Source organism: Podarcis melisellensis, assembly GCF_964234715.1.
Source record: "Podarcis melisellensis genome assembly, chromosome: 16".
NCBI classification, from domain to species: domain Eukaryota; kingdom Metazoa; phylum Chordata; class Lepidosauria; order Squamata; family Lacertidae; genus Podarcis; species Podarcis melisellensis.
Window position 1 is genome coordinate 4,210,609 of NC_138533.1, and position 26,662 is coordinate 4,237,270.

Genomic DNA, 26,662 nt, shown 5'->3' on the forward strand with positions numbered 1-26,662 from the left:
GCCTGGAATGGCACAAAGAGTGGCTGGGAATTCCTCCTTCATCCCAAGCGCTGTCTGCTTGGCATGGACTTCCGGGGAGTTTATCTTTGGGGATATCACTGAAGGGGGGTCAGGACACGGGTCATTCACACATCACAGGACACGGGTTTGGGGTGAGGCTTTGGGGGTTTTGGCAACAGTGGACCAATATCCAGGAAGGCAGAAGACAAGACACATTTGTGATGCTGCAATGAAGCTTTAATAGAGGAGAAGAAAGGAGGGAACCTTCTCTGTGGTCAGCAGTTTAAGCGGGAGAAGAAAAATAAATAGATCCCATTCTGAGTAAAGAGCCCATTCACTATTGAGGTGATACAGGTTGTGAGAAAACAAAATATCTCTAAAGAGAGGTAGTCAAGCACAAGGAAGGAAGGAAGGAAGGAAGGAAGGAAGGAAGGAAGGAAGGAAGGAAGGAAGGAAGGAAGGAAGGAAGAAAGACTGGTGGGTGGTTCTCCCCAGACTTGCCTTTTGTCCTGGCCCAGGTGGCTAAAAAGTTCCCAGTTAGGAACTCACTGGAAGATGTGCAGATCCTGAGGCTCTCCTTATTCAGAGAACGGAGGGTTGCTGGGCATAAATGGAGGAGAGACAACAGAGGAAGAAGGGAGATGTGCAAAGGAACAGCCAAGGGCAACTGAGGAAAGGTGAGGCATTGGCAGCTGCAGGTGTCAGAAAAGATGAGCACCTGAGACCATCTTTGCTTTGGATCCCAGATGCTCATCATTCCCGACTTCCTGCCCTGAAAAGAAAGCAAACCATATCCAGGTTTGTCATCTCCGTTTTCCGCTTGGAGCTTCCCTTTAGGATGGGGAATGTGGAGGATTCTCAGTTGGGTCCGTATTGTGAGTGACGCTGAAACTCTGCCTTCTCTTCAGAACATGAGGTCACCTGGAGCGTCCAAGGAGGCACCAGAAGGGAATCCTCAGAGAGGAAGAGGTTAATCCCGGATAACGTATCTTCCTCTTGGAGTTATGACAGTAACAGTAATAGTAACATGAACACTAATAGTAATAGTTCCATCCATGGGTGCCAATTGCTGCAGAAGAAAGGGGCTGATACTGAACATCTTGGAGGAAGCTTTGAAATCTGAAATGAGACATTTTCATAGATAATTTCAGAAATCGGAAATGCTGAAAGATTCTACCTGCCCTCCCCGCCATTTTGACCCATCTTCACTGTTCTTCTCAACTAAAAAGTTCCCAAAACTGCAAACATTCTGCAATCCCTTGATCATTAGGGCTGCCCGTTTCCATGCTCCAATATATTTTTTGAGGTCAGGCGACCCGATCTGTACCCAGCATTACATTCAGAAGACAGGGAGCTCCTTTTAATGCACCTGACCATCTAGCCAGAGCAGCTTTCTCCAGAAAGACAGGGAACAGGGACACTAGGCAAGGTTTTGCAAAACCACTCAGGACCATGGCTGCTATCTTCTTTTCCTAACTGGACCTCCAACCATGAAAGTACCCAGTTTCGCATTTCTAAAAGCCCCAATACAACTCTAGGTTAAAATTTTCTGTTGAGCCCTAAACAATCCCAGTAGCACAACTCCTTGGATGTGGAGATTTGAGTTCTTCTTCCCAAAACTGCTTCTTGTCTCTCAATTGACAGCTAATTGAGTCCAACCAAATTTCAAAATTATTTTGTTCCATAATCAAACAGTTCCTTCCTTCTCTCCTCTAAGAAGAAATTCAGTTAAAGACAACTTACCAAGTGATGGAGAAGCCGAGTGACAGGAGAAAGGAGATGTTTCAAGGCACTGGTGGAAAAGCCTTTTATACAGTTTCTCTCTGGACTTTTAAGGAAACAGTTTGGAATGGCGCCACTAATTTGGCTAAGTATACCCCACCTCAGTCAAGTGTAGACTTTACCAGAATGCCCCTGGCCTCCCTCCCAGACCATGTAACCCTATCTTACTATGTTATAAGATGTAATCTTTCATGTCAGGCGACGTCTTGGCTCAGGAAACTGCTTTGCTTTGTTTTGGCTCAGCTTCATCTTGGAAGATCTTTGTGTTCCTCTTTATGGGATTTGGGGTTCCTCCTTCTCCTCATGGGCTGTGACTGGACTGGCCAAGAGGGAGGGAGGGAGGGAGCAGTCTGAGGAGGACAATGAATGGAAGGCACCTGCCTCTCCTGCCGCACCTTCCTCACGTTGCCTTCCTCCCACCCGAGGCCCACCGACAATCACCTGTCCTGGGCACAAGGAGACACGCTCCACCACTGCTCTCAAGGCTTTGGAACAGGAAATGCCATGATGGCCACAGCATAAGTATCCACCTTCCTTTTGGTACATATTATCCCTTGAATGGGACGCGGGTGGCACTGTGGGTTAAAGCACAGAGCCTAGGGCTTGCCAATCAGAAGGTTGGCGCCTCCGGGTTGGCGCCTCCGGTAATGGCGGAATTTCTCTGATCGGGAGGAATTTGCCTCGTGGAAATCCGGGTCTGGCCACCACGGCGAAGGCGGAGACCCACTAAAAATCACAGGCGGGTGAAACCTGTGAACATGGGATTCGGCTGGCACCTTTTGCGCCTCTCCTACTCGCGGGGAAACCCGGTTTCGGGGATCCAGAGCGACGTGGGGTGAGTGGCGCAGTGCTTCGAATTGACTGCTTCTTCCACGGAGCGAAGCCGCATGGCTGTTGCCGGAGAGCGCTGACTTTTTCCTGTGGACAATTTGATCTTAAAGCAACTACCCGTGAGTAGAGTGGAGAATTGGATTTTTAAACGTCTTAATTTGGTGTCGAAACGGGGAGGTCCAAAACAGGAAGTCCACCTTCCCCTTTTGTAAATAGACTGAAGCAATGAGGATGCAAGCTGAAGTCTTGGAAAGTGTGCTGGTCCAGGGGGGAGGTTACCGTGGGGCAAAGTCCAGGACCTGAGTTGAGGGTCGGCAGACGGTCCTCCTTGGGTGAAGCGGGGTCCACAGCGAGAAGCCGGGCAAGGACAGGAACTCTGGGGGAACAGGACTGGATGCTGGTCGAAACAGCTCTTCAACGACGTTGCTCCTGCAACCTGGGACCGGGCTGACTGGCCTTTATCTTCTCTGAGGCCAGGGGCGGTCCCGGCCCCCAGGAGACCCGCCTCTCCTGGCCTTAAGGCGAGCACTCCTCCTGGGAGAAACCAGTTCCCTTCGCCTCTCTGCCCTGAGCCTCTGCAGTTCAGGAGAGGCTGAAGGGTTACTGGGCCCAGGGGGAGACTCACCTGTAGGCACTGAGTCCTCAACCACCTCTGGAGCCAGAGTGGATTCACCTGGTGCCTGCTCCTGAGGATCCGGCACAGGTGCAGGCACTTCAGAATCAAGGCTTTACCCCAGTTCAGCTGGCCCTGGAGGCGGGGACTCCTGTGCAGGCTGGGATTCCTCCGGTTCAGCCTCTGAATTGGATTCCCAGGCCATCACAGAAAGCCTATTGTAAAGGACTAAACCCCCCTTGGTGGCAGGAGAAGAGGGGGGAAAGTTTTGGACTGAGTATACCTGCAGGAGAGAGCGACCAGAGTTAAAATACCACCGCTCCGATCCTGGAAACGGGCTGCCAGCAGGACTGACGTGTTTTGGAATGCTCATTGACTGTGATTAGAGCGTTCACTGACAGCTAGTCAAATAAGAGAAATACATTGTTTCCACTGTCTCCGTTTAAAAAGGAGTAAAAGTAACTGAAATTTGAAACTAACTTTATTGTTTGAACTGTGTTTAAAAGGACTAATACAAATAGAAACTGTTTCCCTCTAGAGGAAGTCTTTGAAACTGTTACAAGAGCTGAGCTGGGGGAATTTCCAGCTGCAAGATAAAAAGCTGTGAGATTCTGGGACTGACCTTGAATCGGTTAAGAATGTCGACAGAAGAGGCCTTAGCGGTTGCATTAAGTAAGATAAATGACTTACTGGAACAGCTTAACAAGAAGGTGGATGTGGTAACTACCAAAATCGATAATTTGGGACAAAAAGTGAACATCAATACAGAAACTATTCAGAAATTGATGCAGGACTCTACTTTGAGATGGCAAACTGCGGAGAAGGCTAGGGAGAAAGTTGTTGCCGTTGAACCTAAAGTGACACAATTGGAGAGAGAGAGAGTCCCAGCCTTACAGATGCAACTTGATGACCATAAGTTGATGCCTTCTATGATTGAATTTAAAGAAAATCAGATTTTGAGGATCAGAGCCCTACCTGAACTGGAGAAGGAAAGTTTGATAGATTTCCTCACACAGGAATTTGCTGATTTTGGGGACCTGGACTTGGGTCAAGAAGAGATTAAAATTGTGAGGGCCTTCAGACTTGGAAGAGGAGGGGGAAAAGAGAAGAACAAAATAAGAGACTGTTGGAACTACCAGAAGAACCTAGAAGAACAACAGTCAAGATAAAAAGACATCCCGGAATATCTTTTGGATCTTAGGTTTAACTAAGGAGATTTGGTTGCCTTGTTGAGAAGGAATAAAATAATCTCTAGGTGGGAGTTTCCCCGAGATCTACTCTATAGCCTCAAAGGAAGGAAAATAAAAATAAGATCAGTAGAAGACAAAGTAAAGTGCATGTATAATTACAAAGAAGACTTGCAGAAGGGACTTGGAAAAGAGTTAAGAGCATCGGACAGAAGATTACCAGGTTGGTGGACTATATGGAATTGGCGGAAATGACTGGCAGAATCCGAGACCAGGGAGAAGAGACGGTGGAAGAAGATTGGAAAAAGTTTAAAGACTATTTATAGAAATATTGTAAAATTAATGAGTGTTAGAAAAATGTTGGAATGAAGTTATATGGCTTTAGTAGAAATGTTATAAGGAATTAAGCACAAATAGATTATTAGAGTATTAAAGGGAAAATAAGGTTAAAATATGTTAATGAATGAAAGTGAATGAAAGATAAGATATTGAAATGGTATGATGTGTGTTTTAAATTGTTTTTGCTTTGTTTGGTTTAGTTTATTGTGTTAATGTTGTGTTGTGTAATGTTTATACATTGTACTGTATTGTTTTTTTCCCTCTTCTTTTTTATTTCCTTTTTTGTAGTGTTTAAAAGTAATAAATATTATTTTTTAAAAAAAACAGAAGGTCAGCGGTTCGAATCCCCGCGACGGGGTGAGCTCCCGTTGCTCGGTCCCTGCTCCTGCCCACCTAGCAGTTCGGAAGCACGTCAAAGTGCAAGTAGATAAATAGGTACCGCTCCGGCGGGAAGGTAAACGGCATTTCCGTGCGCTGCTCTGGTTTGCCAGAAGTGGCTTAGTCCTGCTGGCCACATGACCTGGAAGCTGTACGCTGGCTCCCTCGGCCAATAAAGCAAGATGAGCACCACAACTCCAGAGTCGGCCATGACTGGACCTAATGGTCAAGGGTCTTCTACCTTTACCTATCCCTTAAATAGATCAGAATCTTAGTTCAACGTTCATCGTGCCTCTGTCATTGAGGTTCAGCTCAGGGGCGTCTTGCCCATAGAGGCAAGTTCTGGAGCATGCCAGGGTAGAGGCAGAGGCTGGGCACGGCACCTCCAGGCATCAGCTCACCGCCCTTGCCCGCCTCGCTGAAGCAGTGCCATGCCCAGAACCTCTGCCTCTTCCCCACCGGAGGAGCCACCCTCCAGCCTCTGCCCGCCTCCTCCAGCCCCACAAAGCTGCCAGAAGCACCGTAAAAAGGTTGGCAACTCTGAGAAAGGGCAGCGTGCCGGAGGGATCTTTGCACCACTTGCCAGATATACCGTATTTTTTGCACCATAACACTTTTTTCCTCCTAGAAAGTAAGGGGAAATGTCAGTGCGTGTTATGGAGCAAATGCCTGCGGGTGGCAGGGGGGGGATCTGCTGCAGTCGTGAGCAGAGGATCCATGGTTCCCCTTCCTTCCCTCCTCCGTGGTTACAAAGCATGGATCCACATGGATCCTCAGGATTTTTGCATTGGGCTACTCCAAACTCACTGTCACATCACATGTCTGTGGCCACAGCATGAACCACAAAAATCATATATCCACTATTTTGTTTAGAATATTTTTTTTCTTGTTTTCCTCCTCTAAAAACTACGTGCGTGTTATGGTCTGGTGCGTGTTATAGAGCGAAAAATACGGTACGTAAGACGGCCCTGTTTCAGCTCATGCCAAAGACTTCTTTACCAACTTCTAGGAGGTTTGGAAAGCATTCAGAGTGAGCTGGAGCGGTAGTGGCAGAAAATCCAAACAGGACAAATAGCTAAACCTGGCTTTACAAATGTGAGGCTGAGGAGTCAGGTATCCTCGACTGAGGTGAATCAAATGCCTCGCAGAATCCGCTTACTGTAATCTACTGTGGCTGGAAGTGCCTGGCATTCATGAGTGTCTTTGTAAGTGTGAACTCAAGTTGATGGGCTCCTGCTGCTTTGAACCAAAGGCCTTTGGAAAACCAGGAAGGCCAAACCCTTATTGCGCTGTTGGAGAAAATGTCTTGAGGCCTTGAAGTGCGAAGGTGGAATGTTCTGGAGCAGGCAGTTTGCCTTCAGGAGAGTCGATGGAGAACATTCCCTACTTGGAGCCAATTAACTCCCTTCATTTCACGTAATTAAAAGGCTAAGGACGGCCACCCTGTTGCAACTAGGAATTAGGACTAGAAGTTATGGCTTCTAAAATGTCGTCATCATCAGGCCCAACAACAGCAACACAACATTTTAGCACTTGTACCATCTGGGTAACAGGATTGGGCAAGGTATGTACAGGGTATCTGTTGGACTTCAACCTTCGACAAATTAAAAGGCATCCTATTTATCAAAACCATTTCAAATCCAAAACAGAATGGGATAAAGGTACTCGCTTAAAAGGCTGTTTAGAAAAGGAGCGTCTGCTCTAAAACGGCATGTAGTTTCCCCTCATGGGACTACAATTCCCAGCACCCTTATCAGTCTAGAGTTCTTTCGGGGGTGAAATCGGCTTGAAAGGTAGAGTGTGCCGGTAACTGTCATGACTTCCCCTCCAAATGTGGCCCTTCAGAAGCATGAAGGATTCTGGGACGAATCCCATTGAAAGGAACACCAATTACATCCCAGATGAAGCTGAGCCAAAATAAATCAAAGCAGCTGCTTGTGCCAAGGAGGTGCAAAGCCATAGGTCATAAGGAGGGTTGAGTCATGAAAATGCCCCAAATTCCGTTAAAAGGAACGCGAAGAACATTACCCAAGGTGAACCCGAGTTAAAAGAAAGCAAAGCGGTGCCTTGAGGGAAGGAGGAGGCTGACAGGCGGCCTCATTTCCTGTCACGGTGTTTCCAGAGTCTCAGACTGAATGAGGGTACCCCTAAATATTTTTTTAAAATAAAATGATAGACTATGGGGCAGATATTTATTGGGGGCTTTTCTTTTCAGCATGCCTTCTTACTTAGTTCCACATAGAAATCAGATTTGGGAAGAGGCCTTCAAAGGTTTACATATATTTCCCTGTGCCGCTGGCAGTGTTTTGGGCTCAGACATAAATTTCACTTCTAAGAGGGCTTTTGAAAAGTGGAGCTGGCACTTTAGCCAATGCCTCCCCTCCCATCTGTTGGGTCAAGGCTCTTCTTGATGGTCTAAAGCAGTGTTCCCCAACCTTGGGCCTCCAGCTGTTTTTGGACTACAACTCCCATCATCCCTCGCTAGCAAGTCCAGTGGTCAAGGAAGATGGGAATTGTAGTCCAAAAACAGCTGGAGGCCCAAGGTTGGGAAACACTGGTCTAAAGGAAGAGGAAGTTTCTTGCCAGCCCAGCCTGAGAAGAACGCTGGATTTCAGCACAGACAGGGAGAGAAGGAGAACAAGCAGAGAGCTGGCCTCAGGGATTTTTATACCAATAATAATAATAATAATACTTTTAAGTTACTACCTGTCCTTGCTTAAAATAATGCCCAACAGTCAAATGCATTTTCATCTGTTTGGCAATCTGAAGGCTAATGACTAATTTCCCTCTATTTCCACGTATTTGTGAACATATGTCTTGAAAATGATTTATTTCAGATTCCCCAACTTTCCTCCAAGATGTCCAGTGCCAACGTTGGAGTAGGTCTTATGATTCCCATGCCACAACCCAGGATACTACACCCTGGTTCGTCAACTCCATTTTTTACAGGTTTTCGGGCCCAGTTCTACTTCCCAATGTAAGAGGTTTTCGACAGTGGACCCAACGCCCTCAGAAGTTTGTGGACTCTGCTTCATTGGAGATTTTTAAGCAGAGGCTGGATGGCTTTTCCGGGGTTGGACTGGAATTACCTTTGGGTGAGGACTTCCGGGACAGCGCGAACGGCTAATGGTGGATTTCCTCCGAGCTCCGGAGGGAATCGGCTCTGCTGAGGACAGGTCTTGCCGCGCCGGCGACGCGGGGACCCTCAGAAACCGCAGGCGCAGAAGCCTGCGGACTTGGTGACTCGGTGGGCACCTTAAGCGCCCTCCCCAACCCACGAAGAGCCTTTTTAAAGGCTACGGAGAGGGTACGGAGAGTGGCGTGGTGCTGTGAGTAGACCGCTACTTCAGTGGAGTGAAGCCGCGAGCCATGGCCGGAGAGCGCTGTCTTTCTTCCCAAAATTTGGACTGAAACAAATAACCCGTGAGTAGAACGGAATTTGGACTTTAAAATTTTACCTTTGAATTGGGTACGACCGGGGGATGTGTTAAAGGGAAGTCCGCACCCCCCCCCCACCTACAAAAAGATCTAAAGCAAGGAACGGAGCACTAAGGTGGAGAGACTATTGTGCTTTTGGAGCTGGACAAAAGATTACTTCCATGAATTTGACAAAAGAAGTTTTTGTGCTGGAGAGGAAGAGAGGAATTTTAGGAGCTTTTGTGTAACGCCCCCCCCCCCTGGACCCGGGAGCGTCCTGTGTGAGCCCGAGGAAAAAGAATAAAGAGTTTGACAGCTGTCAAAGGAGCTGTCAAACGGGCGGTCAAAGTTTAGAACTGTGCTATTTAATATCTCTCTGGATTAAAGGTGTTACATTTGAATTGAATTGGTTGGAAACAAAGTGATTGTTAATAACAAAGTAACGGATTGTTGGAAAAGAACTATTGGAGTTGGAATCCCCCTGGAGGGAACTAGAGACATTACAATGGCTGCAGAGGGAAAATTACTGGCAGAGATAGAAAGAATGTTTTTTCTCGTGGGAATTCTACAAGAGCAGAGCATGGCTATGAACAAAAAACCTACGACCTTGAACTCTAAAATAAGCAACTCTGCTGAAGGCACAAAGGACTGGATTGGGGAAAAAACCTGCAGCTGAACCAGAAGAGACAACTTTGGAATTGGGGGAAAAAGAAGAAGGAGGAGAGGAAGTTCAGGTGGAAAATATCAATCAGAAGCCTATATTGTCAGGAAACAAAGAAGAAGATCATTGGATTACAAATCTGCGAAAGGAGAGAAAGATAAAGGAAGAAGCCCCTGGAGTATCTGGAATACTGGGATTTAAAGGAACAAATAAATATGACTGGGACTTCTTCTTCAAGTTTGAGCATGGGAGACCAGCTGATCCTTGGCAGCAACTGTTTCTAATTGATTTGGAGGGAAGAAAATATGAGGTGCTTGTGATAGAACTCCTTCGAGACTTGAGGGCCAACAAAAAGGACTACCAACAAAACCGACGGAGAGAGGCTAACAGAGACTTGAGGGCCTCGGATGTGAGGAATCCGGGCTAGGAACTGTTTTTTGAGGACATTGGTTTGGGAAGGGACAGAAACCGGGGGAGAGAGGGAGGGGGAGAGCAGAATTGTAAAAATTTATGACTTTTGTATTTGGTCGTTATGACCTTTGGTTTAATATAAAAAGGGAGAAATTCGTGGAAGAGAATTTAGGTCGACCTTAGAAAAAGGATTTAATGTATATAAGAAAATTGGATAAGCAAAATTTGGCCTAGTAAAAAGAGTTAAGCTTAAAAATAATAATAATATTTTAAGGATGAGGGAAAAGAACTTGCTGAGTTAATTAATGAAATTGGGATATAGGAAGGGGGGGTGGGGGGAAGTCAAGGAAAGAAGGTAAAGAAAGTAAGGATATGAAATTATACATGTTTTGTCTTTGTCTTTCTATGTGTGTGTATGTCTATATAAAATGTGAAAACCCAATAAAAATTTTATTTTTAAAAAAAGGAATTACCTTTGGGTAATTCCAACTCTACAATTCTATGATTCTACAATTCTATGATTCTGCACCACAACAAATTGACAATTATTATCAAAAAAGAAGAAGTAATACATACAGAAGTTTCTTGTGTTTTGGTGATCTTGGCTGGACCATCGGCCTCTGGGTTGATTTCTGTTCCTTGTGGCTAAGGATTCACTTCTGGAATACTACAAGGGCTACTCATGTTTTGAGAAAAAATCCTATCCCTGACTTTACAAACCCTACTGTAAAGAGTCCAAAATACTTATCCTAAAAGAAGGGCCCCAGTCTGAAAAGTGATGTGTTAAACCTGGATAGAGGTTGTGATCTCAGGGGCCAAAAAGTCAGAGGTGCTCCTGCCTGGGACGTGTCCTGGTCCTCGGGTGGGTTTTGAAGCAGCTGGGTCCTGGCAAAGTGATGTCTTTGCCCCCAGAAGTGCTCAATGTCTTAGAGAACTGCCAAGGTGACTGCAGATCCCAGAAGAAGGTTGCAAGAGAGGCCACATTGCGCATTGAGGCTGCTGCTCAGGTGCAGAACAGACACAGGGAGCCCACCTGTCAAGCTCGCTGCTGCCCCCAAATCCACTCCCATCAACAAGACACGTCTGTGATGCTGCACTGAAGCTTTAACAGTGGACTTCCGGGGAGTTTAATGGACTTCCTGGGCGTTGGTCTTTAGGGATATGACTGATGGGGGGGTCAGGACACGGGTCATTCACACATTACAGGACACGGGTTTGGGGTGAGGCTTTGGGGGGGGGTTGGTGACGGTGGACCAATATCCAGGAAGGCAGAAGACAAGACGCATCTGTGATGCTGCAATGAAGCTTTAATAGAGGAGAAGAAAGGAGGGAAACTTCTCTGTGGTCAGCAGTTTAAGCGGGAGAAGAAAAATAAATAGAGCACATTCACTATTGAGGTGGTACAGATTGTGAGAAAACAAAATATCTCTAAAGAGAGGTGGTCAAGCGGAAGGAAGGAAGGAAGGAAGGAAGGAAGGAAGGAAGGAAGGAAGGAAGGAAGGAAGGAAGACTGGTGGGTGGTTCTCCCCAGACTTTCCCCTTGTCCCGGCCCACATGGCTAAAAAGTTCCCAGTTAGGAACTCACTGGAAGATGTGCAGATCCTGAGGCTCTCCTTATTCAGAGAACGGAGGGTTGCTGGGCATAAATGGAGGAGAGATAGCAGAGGAAGAAGGGAGATGTGCAAAGGAACACTCAAGGGCAACTGAGCAAAGGTGAGGCATTGGCAGCTGCAGGTGTCAGAAAAGATGAGCACCTGAGACCATCTTTGCTTTGGATCCCAGATGCTCATCATTCCCGACTTCCTGCCCTGAAAAGAAAGCAAATTATATCCAGGTTTGTCATCTCCGTTTTCGGCTTGGAGCTTCCCTTTAGGATGGGGAATGTGGAGGATTTTCAGTTGGATCCATATTGTGAGTGATGCTGAAACTCTGCCTTCTCTTCAGAACATGAGGTCACCTGGAGCGTCCAAGGAGGCAGCAGAAGGGAATCCTCAGAGAGGAAGAGGTTAAACCCGGATAACGTATCTTCCTCTTGGAGTTATGACAGTAATAGTAACAGTTCCATCCATGGGTGGCAATTGCTGCAGCAGAGAGGGGCTGATACTGGACATCTTGGAGGAAGCTTTGAAATCTGAAACGAGACATTTTCATAGATAATTTCAGAAATATGTGGATTCCTAAAGAAATAAGAATTTGAATTAACGTTGCTTAATTGCTGTGGTTTCCAGCGGCTAATGTTCAGAAGCATTGCTGGCCCCAATTGTGTAGGGAAAGCATGACATTGGTGACTGGTAGTCATCAATAGCCCTCTCCTCCTCCTCCTCTTTTTAAAATTTTTCTAATCCTCTTTGAAAGCCATCCAAGTTGCTGTCTGTGCTGGTCCTGGGCTGGGGGCTAACCGAGAGGCGAGGTCCGAGTCCAGCCCAAGGCTGATGGTGCGGTATGGAGGCTGTCCGTCAAAGGTGTAGCTGTGTCCAAGGCGGGGTGTCGGGTGAGGTCAGGAACTCTGGCAGAAGAGCAGGAACAGGCTACCAACAACGTTGCTCCCGCAACCTGGGACTGGGGCTGACTGGCTTTTATCTGCCCCGAGACATAGGGCGGCCCCGGTCCACAGGTTGTTGGACCTTTTCCAACATTGTGCTATTGGGTCCCCGGAGCACAGATTCACACAAAGCGGCAAAACGTCCTTGCAGGATTTTAATAAAAAGATATGCAGAACAAAGGTACAGGGCGATAAGGTCGCAACCTGCACACCCAGTAAGGGTGCGCCCACTTTTTATACCCCTTAGAAGCATAGACACGTGTTCACATGTAAAACCTGTGCTTTACACTAATAGCAATAAGATGGGGCTTTGTTTCTTGTGTTAGCCTCCTCCTTTTCAGTCTCCCCCTGTCTGGGGTTACAATAACACCCATTCAGCTTTGCTCTTATCTACCCGCCTAAGTCCAGAGAGAGAGGCCCATTTTTACTGTAACATCTGAGAGAGGAGAAAATGCCTAAAAGAGTTTTGGGGATCATATAGAGAACAAGATTCTAATGGCCCTTCAAGGTGACTCGCCTCTCCTGGCCTGGAGGTGAGCACTCCTCCTGCGGGAACTTAGTTCCCTCCGCCTCTGTGCCCTGAGCCTCTGCAGCTCAGGAGAGGTTGGAGGGTTACCGGACCCAGAGGCAACCTCCGCTTCCCCTGACGGGGCTGAGAGTGGAGCACCTGCAGGCAATGGGTCCTGCTTCACCTCAGGAGCCAGAGCAGACTCAGCTGGTGCCTGCACCTGAGGATCCAGCACAGGTGAGGACCCTTCAGGCTCAGGCCCCGGCCCTGGCTCAGCTGGTTCTGGAGGCAGGAATCCTGTGTGGACTGGGATTCTTCAGGTTTAGCCTCTGAGTCCAAATCCCAGGCCATCACACTGTCCTTCACTGCCTCCCGTGGGAAAGACTTGCCCAGTTTGACTCTGTTCTGTGTGAATAAGTTCTTTCTGTCCAAATTTTCCAACATTTCAGCTTCATTGGCTGTCCAGGAATTGTAGTGTTATGATAGAGGAAGAAAAACCTTTCTCTGTTCAACTTCCTCATGCCCTGCCTGGTATTATGAACTCCTATCATCATGACTCTTACTCCCTTTTCCCCAAAACTAAAAACTCCCAAACACTGCAAACTCTCTTCATAGCTCCATCCCCCTGATCATTTTCCCTGCCCTTTTCCACTCTCCGATACATTATTTGAAGCGAGGCAACCAGATCTGTACCCAGCATTACATTCAGAAGATAGGGAGCTCCTTTTAATGCATCTGACCGTCTAGCAGAGAGTCGTCCAGTGTAGTGTAGTGGTTAAGGGTGGTAGTCTCGTAATCTGGTGAATCGGGTTCACATCTCCGCTCCTCCACATGCAGCTGCTGGGTCACCTTGGGCCAGTCACACTTCTTTGAAGTCTCTCAGCCCCACTCACCTCACAGAGTGTTTGTTGTGGGGGAGAAAGGGAAAGGAGAATGAGAGCCGCTTTGAGACTCCTTTGGGTAGTGATAAAGCGGGATATCCAAACTCCTCCTCCTCGTCCCTAGAGCAGGAATGGGGAATGCTTTGAATCTGAACTACAAATCTCAGCAGCTGCAGGAAGCAGAGGAGACGAGGGCTGTAGTTTGGCAATGTCTGGAGGGCCAGAGGTTCCCCACCTCTCTTCACCAGAAAGAAGGATTCCCTTTCCAGGGTTTCAGGGGAGCACCTGGCTCTGCCAGACCTGCCTCATGCAAGAAAGAGTCAGTGTGGCTGGAACAAGGCAGCCCTGCGTAGAGTGAGCCTCAAAAATCCAGTCGAGATGCTACATGAGCCCCAGGTGTGACCATGGCCAGAGGAGCTTTCTCCAGAAAGACAGGGAACAGGGACACTAGACAAGGTTTTGCAAAATCACTCAGGACCACGGCTGCTGACTATCTGTTCTTCCTGAGCTGGCTCCATAATAACAATAGGAAGAATAATAATTTATTATTTGTACCCCACCCATCTGGCTGGGTTTCCCCAGCCACTCTGGGCGGCTTCCAACAAAGATTAAAAATACATAAAAATGTCACACATTAAAAACTTTCCTAAACAGGGCTGCCTTCAGATGTCTTCTAAATGTTAGGTAGTTGTTTATCGCTTTGACATCTGCTGGAAGGGCGTTCCACAGGGTGGGCGCCACCACTGAGAAGGCCCTCTGCCTGGTTCCCTGTAGCTTTGCTTCTCGCAATGAGGGAACTGCCAGAAGGCCCTCAGCGCTGGACCTCAGCTGGACCTCCAACCATGAAAGTACCCAGTTTCTCATTTCTAAAAGCCCCAATACAACCCTAGGTTAGAATTTGTGCATATTATCTGTTGAGCCCTAAACAATCCTAGTAGCACAACTTCTAGGATGTAGAGATTTGAGTTTCTCTTCCCAAAACTGCTTCTTGTCCTGACAGCTAATCGAGTCAAACCAAATTTCAAAAAGATCTCTGTTCCATAATCAAACAGTTCCTTCCTTTTCTCCTCTAAGAAGCGATTCAATGAAAGACAACTTACCAAGTGATGGAGAAGCCGAGTGACAGGAGAGAGGAGATGTTTGAAGGCACTGGTGGAAAAGCCTTTTATACGGTTTCTCTCTGGACTTTTCTGGCAACAGTTTGCACGGTGTCACTAATTTGGCTAAGTATACCCCACCTCAGTCAAGTGTAGACTTTACCAGAATGCCCCTGGCCACCCTCCGAGACCATGTAACCCAATTGTAAGATGCTATCTTTCATGTCAGGCGACGTCTTGGCTCAGGAAACTGCTTTGCTTTTGGCTCAGCTTCATCTTGGAAGTTCTTCGTGTTCCTCTTTATAGGATTTGGGGTTCCTCCTTCTCCTCATGGCCTGTGACTGGACTGGCCAAGAGGGAGGGAGGGAGGGAGCAGTCTGAGGAAGACAATGAATGGAAGGCACCTGTCTCTCCTGCCGCATCTTCCTCACGTTGCCTTCCTCCCACCCGAGGCCCACCAACACACACCTGTCCTGGGCACAAGGAGACAGGCTCCACCACTGCTCTCAAGGCTTTGGAACAGGAAATGCCATGATGACCACAGCATAAGTATCCACCTTCCTTTTGGTACATATTATCCCTTGAAAGGGACGCGGGTGGCGCTATGGGTTAAAGCACAGAACCTAGGGTTTGCCGATCAGAAGGTCGGTGGTTCGAATCCCCGCGACGGGGTGAGCTCCCGTTGCTTGGTCCCTGCTCCTGCCCACCTAGCAGTTCGAAGGCACATCGGAGTGCAAGTAGATAAATAGGTACAACTCCAGTGGGAAGGTAAACGGCGTTTTTGTGCGCTGCTCTGGTTCGCCAGAAGTGGCTTAGTCATGCTGGCCACATGACCCGGAAGCTGTATGCCAGCTCCCTCAGCCAGTAAAGCGTGATGAGCGCCACAACCCCAGAGTTGGTCACGACTGGACCTAATGGTCAGGGGTCCCTTTACTTAAGGGGTCCCTTAAGTGAGATGGGCGCACAACCCCAGAGTCTGGCAAGACTAGCCCGTACGGGCGGGGGTACCTTTACCTTTACCTTACCCTTTACCTTTACCTATTCCTTGAATAGATCAGAACCTTAGTTCAATGTTCATCGTGCCTCTGTCATTGAGATTCAGCTCAGGGGCGTCTTGCCCATAGAGGCAAGTGCTACGGGGCACCAGGGCGCCAAGTTCTGGAGGGCGCCAGGGAAGAGGCAGAGGCTGGGCGCGACGCCTCCTGGTATCAGCTCACCGCCCTCGCCCGCCTGGCTGAAGCAGCACCATGCCCAGAACCTCTGCCTCTTCCCCACCGGAGGAGCCACCCTCTGCCCGCCTCCTCCAGCCCCACAAAGCTGCCAAAAGCACCGTAAAAAGGTCAGCAACTCTGGGAAAGGGGGCGTACCGGAGGGATGTTTGCACCACGCGCCTGATGCATGTAAGACGGCCCTGTTTCAGCTCATGCCAAAGACTTCTTTACCAACTTCTAGGAGGTTTGGAAATCATTCAGAGTGAGCTGGAGTGGTGGTGGCTGAAAATCCAAACAGGACAAATAGCTAAACCTGGCTTTACAAATGTGAGGCTAAGGAGTCAGGTATCCTCGACTGAGGTGAATCAAATGCCTCACAGAATCCGCGTAGTGTAATCTACTGTGGCTGAAAGTGCCTGGCATTCATGAGTCTCTTTGTAAGTGTGAACTCAAGTTGATGGGCTCCTGCTGCTTTGAACCAAAGGCCTTTGGAAAACCAGGAAGGCCAAAGCCTTATTGCGCTGTTGGAGAAAATGTCTTGAGGCCTTGAAGTGGGAAGGTGGAATGTTCTGGAGCAGGCAGTTTGCCTTCAGGAGAGTCTGTGGAGAACATTCCCTTCTTGGAGCCAATTAACTCCCTTTCATTTCAGGTAATTGAAAGGCTAAGGACGGCCACCCTGTTCCAATTAGGAATTAGGACTAGAAGTTATGGCTTCTAAAATGTCGTCATCATCAGGCTCAACAACAGCAACACAACATTTTAGCACTTGTACCATCTGGGTATCAGGATCGGGCAAGAAATGTACAGGGTATCTCTTGGACTTCAACCTTCGACAAATTAAAAGGCATCCTATTTATCTAAACCATTTCAAATCCAAAACAGAATGGGATAAAGGTACTCGCTTAAAAGGCTGTTTAGAAAAGGAGCGTCTGCTCTAAAACGGCATGTAGTTTCCCCTCATGGAACTACAATTCCCAGCACCCTTATCAATCTAGAGTTCTTTCGGGGGTGAAATCGGCTTGAAAGGTAGAGTGTGCCGGTAACTGTCATGACTTCCCCTCCAAATGTGGCCCTTCAGAAGCATGAAGGATTTTGGGACGAATCCCATTGAAAGGAACACCAATTACATCCCAGATGAAGCTGAGCCAAAATAAATCAAAGCAGCTGCTTGTGCCAAGGAGGAGCCTGGCCTGAAAGATAACATCTCTGAAAACATTACATCAAGAGGTGTCTTAATGGCTAGGAATATTCTGGCCAAATTCTGAGCTGTGGTTGGGTATACTTAGCCAGATTACTACTGCCAGGCCAAACTATTAGCTTCCAGAGCCAAGAGGAACCATAGAGAAGGGTTCACCTCCTGGCTGGGCCCCTGGGACTCCTTGGCGCCCAGAAGGAATTTCACTCAAATTTGAGCTTGCACTTCTCATTAGACTCTGAGAAACGTGCAACTGGCTACACAAATGTAGCATATGTCCATAACCAACAGTCCGCTTGGACTACTGCAATGCACTCTACATGGGGCTACCTTTGAAGGTGACCCGGAAACTACAACTAATCCAGAATGCGGCAGTTAGACTGGTGACGGCTGCCGAGATCACATAACACCGGTCTTGAAAGACCTATATTGGCTCCCAGCACGTTTCCAAGCACAATTCAAAGTGTTGGTGCTGACCTTTAAAGCCCTAAATGGCCTCAGCCCAATATACCTAAAGGAGCGCCTCCACCCCCATTGTTCTGCCTGGACACTGAGGTCCAGCACCGAGGGCCTTCTGGCGGTTCCCTCATTGCGCGAAGCAAAGCTACAGGGAACCAGGCAGAGGGCCTTCTCGGTGGTGGCGCCCACCCTGTGGAATGCCCTCCCATCAGATGTAAAGAAATAAAAAACTACCTGACATTCAGAAGACATATGAAGGCAGCCCTGTTCAGGGAAGTATTTCAGGGAAATACACATCTTAGTGTATTTTTGGTCTTCGTGGAAGCCGCCCAGAGTGGCTGGGGAAACCCAGCCAGATGGGTGGGGTACAAATAATAAATTATTGTTATTTCTTGTCTGTGTCAGGGACTGGAGTGTCTTCCCTCCTCTACAAAGCCAGGAGGCCCCTCTGATACGTGGACTACCCCATGGGACTCTTGTGAAGATAAAAAGAGGATCTGAAGGAAACGTACACACGGGAAACCAGTGTATGTTAAGGAAAGCCATTCAAGAGCTGATTCCTCACGATGCAGCTGCAAGGCACTTTGTGACTGCCTTGGCAGTGTTGCTGGGCAGAAGTGGCACAGTCAGGTGGGTAGGAAAGGGGCTCAGGGTACAGCCTTCAGAGTGGGAAAGGGCAGAGAGCGTAGAGCACTCTGGAGAGAAGCATTGGAGCTGAGGCCTTTGAGGAAGAGTTGCAGGACTCCATTGCAAGAGAATTGCAAGAGAACTCTTGCCTTGCAGACTTTGGCGCAGCAAGGGCTTCGTAAGCAAAGAAACCGTCCGGGGTCAGAGAGGGAAAGCTGGTTGTAACATCTTGTAAATAAATACGTGTGTGAAAGAAAGAAAGAAAAAAGGAAGGAAGGAAGGAAGGAAGGGAGGGAGGGAGGGAGGGAGGGAGGGAGGGAGGGAGGGAGGAAGGGGCAGCTGGGCACTTTTGTGGGTGGAAACAGATGAGGGTGAAGAATTGGGATCTATTGCTCCCAACTTGCAGGTTGGCTGTGTGTGTGTGACCTGTTCTGGATCTGGTTGACCTATGTTTGAAAGATCAGGTGTGCAGCATGGGAGCTCCATGGGGCCCATTCCCCCCCTTCTTCTGGGGTGCTCCATTCATGGCTGCTGTCCTGGCTTGCTTTGCAAAGCTTTGGCCAGTGTGGTGTAGTGGTTAAGAGCAGTAGACTAGTAATCTGCTGAACCGGGTTCGCTTCCCCGCTCCTCCACCTGCAGCTGCTGGGTGACCTTGGGCTAGTCACACTTCTCTGAAGTCTCTCAGCCCCACTCACCACACAGAGTGTTTGTTGTGGGGAGGAAGGGAAAGGAGAATGTTAGCCGCTTTGAGACTCCTTCGGGTAGGGATAAAGAGGGATATCAAATCCAAACCCTTCTTCTTGGCCAGTGCTCCCGCTCAGAGCTCTGATTCCCAGCACCCTCAGCAATCTGGAGGGGCCAGTGTCCTTTGAGGGAGAAAATGTGATTCACCTGTGATTGCAACGTCCAGTGTGTTCGTAGGTGCCAAGTCATAGGTCATAAGGAGGGTTGGGTCAAGAAAATGCCCCAAATTCTGTTAAAAGGAACGCAAAGAACATTACCCAAGGTGAAGCCGAGTTAAAAGAAAGCAAAGCGGTGCCTTGGGAGAAGGAGGAGGCTGACAGGCCACTAATTTATTGGAACACATGACATTGCAGTCGGTTGGAGTCTCAGTGGCGAGGAATGTTCAGCCCAAAAAGTGGAGGTGGCCCATACTTAGCCAAATTAGTGATGCTGCACCAAAGTATTTGCTCCAAGAGCAGAGAGAAATGGTATAAAAGGGCTCAGCGCGTAGGGCTTTTCCACCAGTGCTTTTGACGATCTCCTCTCTTCGGCTGCTCAGCTTCTTCAGCTTTTGGTAAGTAAATCGATTCGTGATGTGAGTGGCGCTGTGGTCTAAACCACAGAGCCTAGGGCTTGCCGATCGGAACATCGGCGGTTCGAATCCCCACAATGGGGTGAGCTCCCGTTGCTCGGTCCCTGCTCCTGCCAACCTAGCAGTTTGAAAGCACATCAAGTGCAAGTAGATAAATAGGTACTGCTCCGACGGGAAGGTAAACGGTGTTTATGTGCGCTGCTCTAGTTCGCCAGAAGTGGCTTAGTCATGCTGGTCACTGACCCGGAAAAACTGTCTGCGGAAAAAGGCCGGCTCCCTCGGTCTGAAAGCGAGATGAGTGCTGCAACCCCAGAGTCGTCCTCTACAGGACTCAACAGTCAGGGGTCCATTTACCTTTAAATTGATTCACAGACCAGGGAAGGTAGGAAGTGATTGACTATGGGCAGTGCTTTTTTCCTGGGGGGACGCAGGGGGGCGGATACCCATAAACATTTTGTGAATCTTTTTTTTTTTTTCCTTCAAAAAAAACTTTATTGAGCACAACTTTTTCTAAAAATGACAACAATCAACAAAAGAAAATAAACCACAAAATAGATACACACTTATAGATACAAAGTATCGAAATATCTGACATACAAAATATAAAATATACTGTGTGAAGCACACAAATTATACAAAAAAAAAATATAGTCTGCATAATGGTAAAACCTCCAGCCCACTCAGCTTAGGGTTACATAATCATGTATAGTTTCTGCAGTTGTTAAAAAATTATTCATAATGCCGTAAGTATTAACCATTATCTACTGTAATAATGTTAATTCCCAAGTTGCTCTTAATATAATTTAGAAATTTATTCCAATCATTTTTTAATTTAGCCATTTTATGATTCCTAATTCTTTGTGTTAAATTTGCTAATTCTATGTACTGGGACAGTTTCACTTGCCAATCTCCAACCGAAGGTATTTCGGGGGATTTCCACTTCTGTGCAATTAAAATCCTCGCCGCTGTGGTGGCATATTGAAAGAGGGTTTGGTCTACGTGATTTATTTCATCCTCTATCATACCCAGCAAGAACACCTCAGGGACTTTGGGGAAATTATATTTCAAAATCTTTTTCAACTCCTCATAAATTTGTCCCCAGAATCCTTTAATGACGTCACAAGACCACCAGATGTGGAAAAAGGTTCCCACCTTATCCTTACATCTCCAACAACGATTATCGACATTCCTATACATCTTGCCTAACCTAGCCGGGGTCAAATACCAACGATGTATCATTTTTTCTAAGTTTTCTCGGAGGGTTACACAAGCCGTGAACCTCACGCCCTTTTTCCACAATGTTTGCCATTTAGTATAATCCACCTTATGCCCAAGATCCTTATCCCATTTTACCATCGCACCCTTCACCACCTCCCCCTTGGTGTCCCACTCCAGTAGCTGTTTGTACATTTTAGAGAGGAGTTTGTTATTGCTTTCTAGAATTTCCACTTGGTACTTTGATTTTTTATCGCTCATCCCTGATTTTTTATGGTCTCTCCACAGCGCATTGATTTGGTGAAAGTGTAACCACTCCTTAATTTTATCCTTCAGCTCCTCATAGGGCCTAATTTTCCATTCATCTTCCGTTTTAACTAATAAGTCTTCATATGTCCACCTTTCGCCTGTCATATTCAATTTTTTAATTTTAACAATATCAATCGGGGAGAGCCACCAAGGTGTACCCTTTTCAATCATTTGCTTGTATCTATTCCAAACTTCAAGTAATGGACCTCTGATAATGTGATTAGAGAAACCCCGGTGCACCTTCCCTTTCTCCTGCCACAAATAGGCGTGCCATCCGAATCTTATATCAAAGCCCTCTAAGTCCAACATGTCTGTGTTCTTTAAGATGGCCCATTCTTTTATCCAACAGAGACAGGCGGCCTCATAGTAAAGCTTTATATTCGGAACGGCAAAGCCTCCCCTATCTCTCGAGTCCGTAAGGTATTTGAACTTCACTCTGGCTCTTTTTCCCTGCCATATGAACTTAGCCAGGGTTTTTTGCCAGTTCCTGAAACAAGTGGTGCCTTTAATTATTGGAATATTCTGAAATAAAAACAATAACTTCGGGAGAACACACATCTTTATCGCAGCCATCCTTCCTGTCCAAGATAGTTTTAATCTGTGCCAGGTATCTAAATCCTTCTTAATTCCCTGCCATGTCTTATTGTAGTTATCTTCCATTAGGTTTATATTTTTCGGTGATAACCAAATTCCCAAATATTTTATCTTATTCACAACCTGTATTCCAGTCCTTTGCTCTAGGGTAATTTTTGCCTGTGGATCCAAATTTTTTACTAAGATTTTAGTTTTTTTCTTATTAAGTTTAAATCCTGATAACTTACCAAAATCCTCTAACAGGTTTATTGCACAGCTAGCGCTCTCCAAGGGGTTCTCCAACGACAGGACCAGGTCATCGGCATACGCCTTTAATTTGAATTCCTTTTGTCCTATTTTTATCCCACTTACGGTTGCCGTTTCCCTCAGTTTATTTGTTATAACCTCCAAAACCATAATGAAAAGCAGGGGTGACAGGGGACAGCCCTGTCTTGTCCCCTTCATGATCGGGAAGGAATTAGATAAGTTATTGTTAATAATCAACCTGGCCCGTTGTTCAGAGTATATAGTCTTAATGCCATCCAAGTAGGGTCCTTCTATTCCTGCTGTTTTCATACATTGTAATAAAAACTCCCACGAAACATTATCGAAGGCCTTCTCGGCGTCGATAAACATCAGGGCTGCCGGGATATCTGTCCTCATATCTAAATACTCAATAATATTCAAAATGTGACGGACATTATCTTTCTGCTGCCTGTTTGGTAAGAAACCAGCTTGATCTTTATGAATATATTTCTTTAAATGTTTCTTTAATCTATTAGCCATGATGTCCGCAAAGATCTTATAATCGCTATTGAGTAGCGAGATTGGCCTGAAATTTCTTATGTCTGTTTTATCTTTTTCCGTTTTTGGTATTAAAGTAATAAATGCCTCCCTCCAGGAGTCGGGAGCCCTTCCTCCTTGAAGGATGTTGTTAATAACATCTGTAAGCACCGGTGCTAGATACTCCCCTAACGTTTTATAATACTTTGATGACAAACCATCCGGCCCAGGCGCCTTGCCAGGTTTCATCCTATTAATGGCCTCCTTCACCTCCTCTATAGTGATTTTTTTATTGAGTTGCAGATTGTCGTCTTCTGTTAGGTATTTCCCCCCATTTCTGTCCAAATAGTTTCTTATTTCTGTATTATTTTCCTCTCCTTTTTCATATAATTTTCCAAAAAACTGGATGAACCTTCTTTCTATCTCAGCTGCGTCTTCAGTCGTATTATCCTCCTTTGTAAGTTTATTAATCACATTTTGTTTATTCCTTTTTCTTAACTGCCACGCCAATAACCTCCCCATCTTATTTGCAGATTCAAAATATTTCTGCCTCATAATTTTAATTTTCCATTCTACCTCCTGGTTTAATAGGGCCGAGTATTGGGACTGTAATACTTTAGACACTTGAATACTCTCTTTATCTGCTGGATTTATAGTTAGTTTCCTCTCACATTCTCTTAACTGGGTGATAATATGTTCTTTCTTTTGTTCCCTAATTTTCCTTCTATAGCTGTTTTGTTGTATTAGGAAACCCCTGAGAACCGCCTTCCCAGCATCCCAGGTTATATCTATAGGGGTATCTCCATTTAAATTTAAATCAAGATAATCTTTCAGAGTACTTCTAGCCCTTTCTACTACCTCATCAATTTCTAATAAATAATCGTTCATCCTCCATCTGTACTGTCCTTTTGCTACATTTTTTATTTCCAAGGCTAAGGGGCAATGGTCTGAAAGTGTCCTGGGTTGAATTTCGCATTTTATTACACTCAACGGAATTGTACTTGATACCCAAATCTGATCGATTCTGCCCCAGCTCTGGTGGGGCTCTGAATAATAAGTGAACTGTTTTTCATACGGGTTTTTATACCTCCATATATCAATTAATGCTAAGTTCTCAACCATGTCCTTAAAGGATTTCGGGAGTTTCCCTCTGTCTACCCTCCCCTTCTTTTCGCTTCTATCAATCTCTGGTGCCGGTACTCCATTCATATCACCCAAGAGAATCAATTTGTGATCTTCCAATTCCAGTAAGATACGTTCTAACTTCTCAAAAAACTCCATTCTATTTGTATTCGGTGCATAGACTGTTACGACATTGATTTTTTCTCCCCGATAGTTTAGTTGTATTCCCAATATTCTCCCTTCATCATCTTTACAGGTCAATACAGGGGCCCACTTTTCTTTGACATATATCACCACCCCCTTTTTCTTATTTGTCTCCGAGTTGACAAACTCTACTCCCAGTCTTTTATTCACAAGAATAAGCTTATGTTTCTTAGCAATATGGGTCTCCTGAAAACAAATCACATCATATTTCTTATTTTTCAAAGCTTTCTCGATTTTATTCCTCTTAACCCTTTCGTTCAACCCATTCACGTTCCAAGACAAAAGTTTTAATGTATCGGCTATTATTTAAAAGTAAGAAAAACTCTCTAATCAGGCTCTTAAATTATAAGCTTGCGCCTTTGCTTCCCGAGGGCTCCTCCTCTTCTACCGCCTCTCTCCCCACTGCGGCCTCATCTTCTTCATCTCCTGATTCCACCACCTTCTCCTCTTTCCTCAACCCTCTCTCCTGCCCTCTCTCTCTCTCTTCCTCCTCTCCCATCTCTCTAGTTCTCACTCTAGTCTCTACCTTCCCAAGATCCTTTTCATACCTTCTCATAAATTTCTCCACCTCCTGCAGGTCCGACAGTCTGAATTTTTTGTCTTTATAGAAGAAGGTGATCCCCTCTGGAAATTCCCATCTAAATTGGATGCCATTCCTCTTCAGGACTGCCACCAAATGTTTGTACCCTTCTCTTTTGCGCAGTAACCTAACTGGTATTTCTTTGTAAATCACAATAGGCCTGCCGTCAATTCTTAATTTATTGTGGTAGCTTGTCCTTAAGATCAAATTTCTCATCTCCAAAGAGTTAAGAATCACTAAACAATCCCCCAAGAATCTATTTACTTTTAGATGTGGGGGTTTTGTCAATCTAAATATATTCTCCACTGTCATGGCCACCTCTTCCTCCTTTATGCCCAGCCACCTGGAAAGTTCATTAATCATTTTCCCTTTAATATCTTCATTTTTTTCCTCAGCTACCCCCCTAAATTTGAGGTGAAGCTGTTTTTGTCACATTTCTGCCATGGCCAGATTGTCCCAGATCTTATCTTGTGATATATTTATTTCTCTTAATTCCTCTTTCATTCTAACTGATTCCTTTTTCTGTTCTCTCATCTCTTTCTGCAGTTTTTTATTAGATTCCTCGATTATTTTGGACTCAGCAGATAACTCTTGGATCTTAGTTGTAAGTTCTCCAACCGCACCCTCAATCCTCTTATCAATCATCTCCTGTACTTCTCCCAATTTGTTTTCCATATATAACTCATTTTGCTTAAATTCCTCCTTTATTCTTGCCCATAAATTATCTAGGTCTTTAATTTCTTCCTGGCGAGATGATTTCCTATCCCCAGGGGTACCACCCCCTCTTTTCACTTCTTTCCCATCCTTCCACATCTTTATTAACTCTCTTCTTCCGCAGACCCACAACTATCACAAATTTTCCCCCCCTTCCCTAGACCCCAAATCTTAAAAAAGGAGAAACACAAGGGAGTATATCGGGAGAGAGTAGCCCCAGATAGGCCCCAAAAGATAGGCCCCAAAAGAAAACCCGGAGGAGGGGCACCAATAAACTTTATCCTTGTCCCATTAAACTTTAATTAGTTTAATGTAAATGCCCAGTGCACTTCCTTCTTTAAAAGTCTCACCACGGCAGAGGATTTCGCGCAGCAGCTAAGAAGGGCAGGAGAGGCAGCATCTTCCCAAAAAAGAGTCCTGGAGCATGCGGTTTGTAAATCAAAAAATAAGGTTTATTTACAAAACACCAAAAAAACAATCCTGGCGACGAATCACACATCTCAGCAAAAACACACACCCAAAAGGGAGAAGGGGGAGAACAAACAAACAGGGGGACTATTTATACAGACTCATGTTCCTGGAAGCCTAATGACCTCCAGCTGCTCAGTGATTAGAGCGTTTCTGCTACTCTTTTAACCCTTTGATAGCAACACCCCCTCTCGCTCGTAACACTGAGCTGTACCAACCTTAATACAAATTTAAACCTGAACAGAAACATTTATGAGATTGCGGACTCAAAGCTTTTGTAAAACCGTCTGCGAGATTTTCTTGGCTTGGACAATACTTTAGTTCAATTAAACCTTGTTTTACACTTTGGCATACATTTTGATAACGGATATCCAAGTGTTTTGTGTGCGCCTTGAATTGACCTGATTTAGCTAGTTTAATACAAGGTTGATTGTCTTCCCACACTCTGATAGGTAGGGAACATTCTCCAAACAATTCTTGTACCAGTTGCTTATAAAATTCCAGTTCTCTACATATATCTGATAACGCATTGAACTCAGATTCAGTTGAACTTAAAGCTATAAGTGATTGTTTTCTTGATCTCCAACCAATTAGTGCATTTCCAAATTTTATCGCCATTCCTGACACTGATTTTCTATCTGGTCCAGCATCTGCCCAACTGCTGTCGGACCAACATTCAAGTTGTGTGCTGCCCTCTGCTGATAGTTTTAAGCGAAAGCTTTTGGTAGTTTGGAGATACCTTAAAACTCTTTTTACTCCTTGCCAAGCATGCATTGATGGTTTTTCAGCTTGTCTACACAGCATGTTGACAGCATATGTTATATCAGGCCGAGTCCACTGTGCAATGTGGAGTAGACTGCCTATCGCTGACTGGTAAACCCCGGGATTACAGAACTCTGCCTTTTGCTCAGTTTGAGCATCCTTTGTGTAACTTAACTCCATTGGGGTTTTAACACCAGCACAGTTGTTCATTTTAAACCTTTCCAGCAACTGCTGGATTTTAGCTTCTTGGCTAAGCCAATAGTTACCATTTTCATCTTGCTGAATTTTAACTCCTAGATAAACAGATACATTGCCTAGTGATTTTATCTGAAACCTTTCTCCAAGCTTTGTGGCAAATTGTTGTGCAAGTTTATCATCCTTTCCACTGTATAATAAATCGTCAACAAATATCAAAACTGCTTCTTGTTCACATCCCGAGCCTTTTAGATAAAGACACGCATCTGCTGCGCTCTTTCTG

At 45.8% G+C, this 26,662-nt stretch overlaps 1 long non-coding RNA gene across 1 annotated transcript in view; it reads left to right on the forward strand.

Moving 5' to 3' along the window:
- LOC309358749 overlaps nt 1–26,662 on the forward strand; it is a 129,280-nt gene that overhangs the window by 90,264 nt on the left and 12,354 nt on the right. The window contains exon 2 of the long non-coding RNA XR_014163553.1: nt 17,918–19,436. This is a non-coding gene — a long non-coding RNA (uncharacterized lncRNA). The remainder of the gene's footprint in view (nt 1–17,917; nt 19,437–26,662) is intronic.